Genomic DNA, 6,206 nt, shown 5'->3' with positions numbered 1-6,206 from the left:
AACCTCAGTGTAACGGATAGGTGAAAGTATATTTACATTGTTTGTGGGATACGTTTCTAAATACAGGCAGTCCTCAGGGTACTAATGCATTCACGCCTAACTGAATCTCTGAAGATTTGTATGCAAGTCAGAGAGAGGCGCCTACAGTTTTACTTAGGCTTACTCTAGTACAACAGGAACCTTGGTGGTGTAGTTGGTTATGCACTGGACTGCTTACCTCAAGCTCAGAAGTTCAAATCCATGGGAGGAAAATGAGGCTTTCAGCACCAATAAAGATTTGTAGCCTTGAAAATCCTCAGGGGCAGTCCTATAGGATCGCTGTGAATCAGAATTGACTTGGTAGCAATGAGTGTGCTTGAGTTTTTAGTTCAAGAAAAAGGAGCCCTAGTGGTTTAGTGGTTATATGTGAGGATACTAACAGCAAGGTCAGAAGTTTGAAACCACCAGTCACTCCTTGGGACAAAGATGAGGCTTTCTACTCCATAAAAAGTTATAGTATCGGAACCCCCCAGGGACAGTTCTACCCTGTCCGATGGGGTCACTATGAGTCAGTTTTGACCGAATGACAGTGAGTTTGGAGTATAAGTAGTCCTGTGAGTGAGACATTGGGCGGCAAGGTCAGCAGTTCAATCCAGAAGCCACTCCCCAGGAGAGAGAGGAGGCTATCTGTTCCTGTAAAGATGAACAGTTTCAGGGGTCCGTAGGTACTTCACAGAGGACTTGAACCACCAACCTTTGAGCTCAGTAGTAGTGGAGGACTTAACTGTGCATGCCATCCAGAGGTTCCGAGTCTAAGTCATCATTGTTCATTTAACCATCAGTTCGATGTGTCAACGCTTCGTATACATTTTGCTTCAACTCACCCATTATAATCTCTTCAGTGCACCATCACTTACCCCATGTCCTCCCTGGGCTTGCTCTTTCCATACCTCTGTTTGGCCCAATACTCTGAACTCTGTCCTTGAGTAAATACTGCCCTTTTGATCTCAAGTGGCAGAAAACTCTAACGTCAAGGTGAGTTCAGTTCCCGACGTGAAGGGTGATTAAGGGCTATAGCCTTGGGGGTTCCAACAGTCTCTGTCCTAACTGTTCAGTTAACATAGTGAAACAGCAGTGATCTAGTGTGGTTTAAGAATACCTCCGGTGGCAGACCCAGGTTTGGGTTTAGCAGGTTTCTGACATCCTTAAATGACTCCACCCAGCTTACTTGTGCTAAAAAGGACAAACTGTCCCTCTGGAAGCACATTTGTCTTCATGTGGTCAATATCTACATTGCAAGAATCTTTTAAACCAGATGCTGCAGATTAGGCCTCAAATTCATACTTGGGGGGTAACTCTCTTTTTGAAAATTATGAGCAATAGACCTTCCACTAGTTGAAAATCTGCTTAGAGCTTTCCTAGCTCTTTCAGGAGAAAGTTATTAATTTCCTGACCTCTAATACAATATAATTATATTATATCCTGACCTCTAATATAAATCTGACTTCTAATTTAGGTACTGAAATTCAAATATTTTATATTACTCTTCTGGACTTTGAACTTTTGACCTCAGAAAACAAAACAAAAATATATATAAATTTGCCAACAATATAACAGCTTAGTCAGACTGACCTTGGAACTATTCCTGTGGGAGAAGAGGTGAAATAGTCTTTTTGGCTATTCCACATTATTTGCCTTTTTTTCCCTTAACCTGAAGATTCTGAATAAAATATAACCTTCAAATCTTTACATCACATTAACCCAACTCAAAGTTTTAAACGTGAACTTTATCTGAGCTAAAAACTGGTTAGCTCAGGAACATCATCTCAGAGCCACACATTGAGCTTGATTCGAACAAACGGTTTAAACTGGGAGTACTTGGTTGTGTATGAAAATCAGTCATGTATGTTTTCTTTCTTTTGGAACGATACTAAAGGAAAAAAGATTATTTAGTATGTTAAGAACATTATTAATTTTTCTCTGGGCAATTAACTCAGAGAATTAAACTGGTGTTTCGTGGATGAGTGGAATATAAAGTATAGTCTATTAGGGCTGAAAGCGAGGATCAGCTCATGTTGCCCAGGCTCTCCGTTGCAAATGCCGGGAGTGAAGGTAGGCGAGTCATTTCTCTGGAAACACAATGGGGCTACCCTACTTTGATGTTCCAATGCCCTTATCTTGGAGCCCATCTTTCTATTCTCAAATCTAGGAGTGCAGGAATTCGGAGAATATTGGTATTTGTGAAGAGACTACAGTCTGCTTCTCCACTGTAATGTGCACAAGATCATTAATCCCTCTCAATCTCACGGCCTCCTCCTCACCATGGCCCACCTGCTTCCCCGCTTGGAGATCCCACACATGCAAGTCGTCTGGTGTCCAGACAAGTGGTTTTTTTTCCCAAGCCACCATTCTTTAGGGAAAAATAAAAATAAAAAACATGGAATGGGCAGGCTTCTGCTTACCAACCTCCTTTATCAGAAACCAGAAGAACCGGATAATAACTGGCTATCATAACTGGCCATTTTGATCAAAGATCTATAGAGGAATCCTGATCAAAAGGAGGAAAATTCAATCATTTTCAAATTCTCATGGTCTTTAGATTTTTTGGTGCCCTGGAGGCTGGATGAACTTCTGAAACCATTGCCATGAGATCATCTTTAAACTTAAACTAAAAATATCCCCTGATGATTTCATAACATCAAAGAGTTGTTGTTATGTACCATCAGGTTGGATTTAACTCCCAGAGAGCCCATGTACAGCAAAGCCAAACACTACCCTGGCCCTGCACCATCTTCACAATTGTTATGTTGAGCCCATTGTTGCAGCCACTGCGTCAACCTACCTTGTCAAGGGCCTCCTTCTTCTTTGCTGCCCCTCTGCTTTACCAAGCCCGGTGTCCTTCACGGGCTGGTCTGACAACAACCCAAAGTACATGAGATGAAGTCTTGCCGTCCTGGCCTCCAAGGACCATTCTGGTAGTACTCCTTCCAAGACAGATTTGTTTGTTCCTTTGGCAGTCCATGATACTTTCAACATTCTTCCCCAGCACCAAAATTCAAACACATCAATTCTCCTTCAGTTTAGCTTAACTAATAATAAGAATAACAACAATGCTCTTTTAAGAACTATATCTATGAACAACAGCAACTTAAAAGGTTAGAGAGGACATTTAGGGAGCAGGGAGTTTCGGCTCGTGATTGAGGAGTAATTCCGGAAAGCAGCGTGAGAATGGCTTGACAAATCCAAGTCCGTACTCAAGGTCACTAGACTAGACGTGTCAAAATGGTTGCATTGGTATATGTTTTGCTCTGTCTAGTCTGAACAACAATAACATAGATTTTTTTAAGGGAAGACTATCTTCCTAAAAATCCCTAATTCCTGAAAGAGCCCAAGGAACTCAAAGTGAGCAATCTTACCTGCTACTCAGTAGTCTGTGCCTTAGAAAACACAGGTTGTATTTTTTAATTGTGGTAGATCGATAGGTAACAAGGCATTTATTCTTTCTACCATCCCCATGTGTATATTTCAGTGACATTAATTCTGTCCATCATGCTGTTCATCATCATTAACCATTCCTGAATTTCTTCATTACTTTTAACAGAAGTTTCTCTCTTTTTTTAAGACATCAAAAGCACTTTAGAGACTCTCGAAATTGTCCCAATGTGACTGTTACTCAGAGTATTTCCACTTCACTGATCTGCTCAACATCAACTTCCCCAATCAGCTTTCACTCCTCTTCTCGCCTGTCACTGAGTCTGGGGCTGACATGAAAGATGGTGTCTAACATTTGCCTGATAGGGTACTTTTTCCTTCTTCTTCTCCTAATAAGTAAGCGATTGGATGCTCCTTCAATAAATTTAGAATTGAGGCTACTGTATCCCAGGTTGACTACTATATCCTTGGCACATAGATCCAAAAGACCCATTTTGACAAAGATGAGATTTCTTTGTCCCCGTAATTTAGAAATTCATAGAGTCCTAGAGAGGTTTGTCACCAGAACTCTGTCTTTGAGGCTGCACAAGGTTGGTTTGATGTTTAGATTTTAGAGTCGTGCTAAGAACGAGAATTTCCCGGCAGACGCTGATCGGCTTACTAGACATGCCTAAGTAGGCTTTATCACACAACATCTCTGGGCAGAAGTGGGTAGTCTACTTTTCGTGTCCTTCTCAACCACACTTTGTCATCCAATCTTAATCTAACTCATACAAGAAGAAGTGGAGATGTGGCAATTATCCTACTGATTTGATTAAGGTAGACAGGTTACCTGAATAATTTAGACTGCAAAGTGGATTTTTTGCAGACACTAAGCCTTCCACCTTGCTAGTAATATACATTTATCAAATTAGATGGGGAAATGCCAAACTCCCATTTCATGTTGTTCTGTGAAGTTATAGCCCAAGAAACTGAGATGGTCCTGAATTACTTTATGTCCAGGGTAAGGACTAGATGAGAATATAAATTCTTGATACGGCTTCAAATTATAGTCCAGTCTCCTTTTCACCAGAGGTTTTCAAATTGTTCCTTGTGAAATACTTCATACAAATGGAATTCTAGATTAGAGCTGAACAGGCAAATAGAGCTACCCTGAAATGCTAAGGGGAGGATGGCCACCCAAAGAAAACACCCATCCCCCACCTTTAAAGTACATCTAGAAACTTACTGTTTCCCCCAAATTTATCACTGACTAAATGCAACTATGGGTTGGTGTTTTTTTCAAAGGGGAGGAGAAGTGGGGCTCAGAGCCTCAAGGGAAAATATGGGACAGTCAAATGAGAATAATTCAAAGAAGTTTTGCTTCCAAAGCCACAATTCATAAAGGTGTGCTGCAGTATAAGCAAATGACAAAGGATCGTGCAGAAATGTAGGCCAACAGCAGTGGCCTTCAAGCCTAGGCCTGAAGGGACGAGGGAAGGGAGAGGGTACCAGAAACTGAGAGGAAAAAGAGTCATACAGAGTAAGCCACCTTGAGGGGTGCCCTGGTGGTATAGTGGTTATGCATTGGGCTGCTAACTGCAAGCTCAGCAGTTTGAAACCACCAGCTGCTCTTTGGGAGAAAAATGGGACTTTCTACTCCCATGAAGAGTTAGTCTCAGAAATTCACAGGGGCAGTTCTACGCTGTCCTGTGAGGTCACTATGAGTTGGCATCTACTCAATGGCAGTAGGTTGAGAGTTTTCACCTTGAGAGACCTCTTAAGGAGGAAACCAGAGAATAAACACCCTCTCCACCCTCCTGCCTCCTGCTGAGGCTCCCTATATTCATCAAACCCAATCAGATGCCAGAGGGCATGGTAGTCCATTGATGTGGTCCATACAGATCAGCTTAATAGGAAAACCAGCTGAGTGATGGTGGAGATGGCCCTGCAGGAGCCAATAGAAATGGTTGTCTTCACTAGGTCTAACTCTGTCCACACTCCTGACACATTCTCATGATCGCTGATACATCTATCTATAGCATCTCAATACTGAATTATTTCAACGGTTTTATAACTGCCTTTCCCAGTTCCCTCTTACCTTTTTGTTTGTTTGTTTATTGTGAAATATTTGTTCTGAATTACAAAGGAATGAAATTTTGTCTTGAAGCATGGAGTAGCATGGGTAAGAGTCTTAATATGACAGCAGTCAACTACATTGCTACATTTTGCGACAGTATGCATAAAAAACCAACGTCAGTGGTGCATGGGTTTGGATTTGTGGCAGGTCCGATCCCATGGGCCTCTCACAGTGTCCCATGCCAAAGCAAACTGTCCCCCTGAACCATTGCCTGGCTTTACCTGGTAGGCTTAAGGCACTGAAGTGGGTTGCACAGTAAAATAAAGTTCTGGTTGACCTGAAGTGTACACCAGCTTATTCTTCCAATCTAGTCACTATCTTCCGTCATCTTGTTTATATTTTAAAAAATTAAAAAATAAAAATAAATTTAAAAAAAATTAAAAGGAACTTCTTCATCCTCCTGAGGTAACTCCCATATTTTTCTCCCTTAGGGTTACCACAATACGTAGGTGCCCCCTATGCTTTAAATACATATATGTACTTAGTGCAGGGTCCATGAATTTAAAATAGTATGAAAAGAAAATTCAAGTCGCTTCTCAAGACTGCATTTTCTTGGGAGTTATTGTTAGGTTGCTAGCATCTGGACCGGGGCTTCCATGACGCATGTTCAGAGGTTCCAGCTTCTGGCCAGGAAGGGGTGACACACCTAGGTGCGCGCTGCACCTGGATTGGCCCG

General features: G+C 41.7%; 1 non-coding gene across 1 annotated transcript; it reads left to right on the top strand.

The window, feature by feature from the left end:
• Positions 1–5,654: 5,654 nt before the first annotated feature.
• On the top strand, positions 5,655–5,788 carry LOC115873296. Its single transcript, XR_004048342.1, has one exon. It is a non-coding gene; the product is annotated as a small nucleolar RNA SNORA42/SNORA80 family (small nucleolar RNA).
• The last annotated feature ends 418 nt before the right edge of the window (positions 5,789–6,206 follow it).

This window comes from Echinops telfairi, unplaced genomic scaffold (assembly GCF_000313985.2).
Source record: "Echinops telfairi isolate 266 unplaced genomic scaffold, ASM31398v2 ScPeMD7_7467;HRSCAF=8505_1, whole genome shotgun sequence".
In the NCBI taxonomy this organism is placed as follows: Eukaryota; Metazoa; Chordata; class Mammalia; order Afrosoricida; family Tenrecidae; genus Echinops; species Echinops telfairi.
This window is presented reverse-complemented; position numbering and strand designations above follow the sequence as displayed.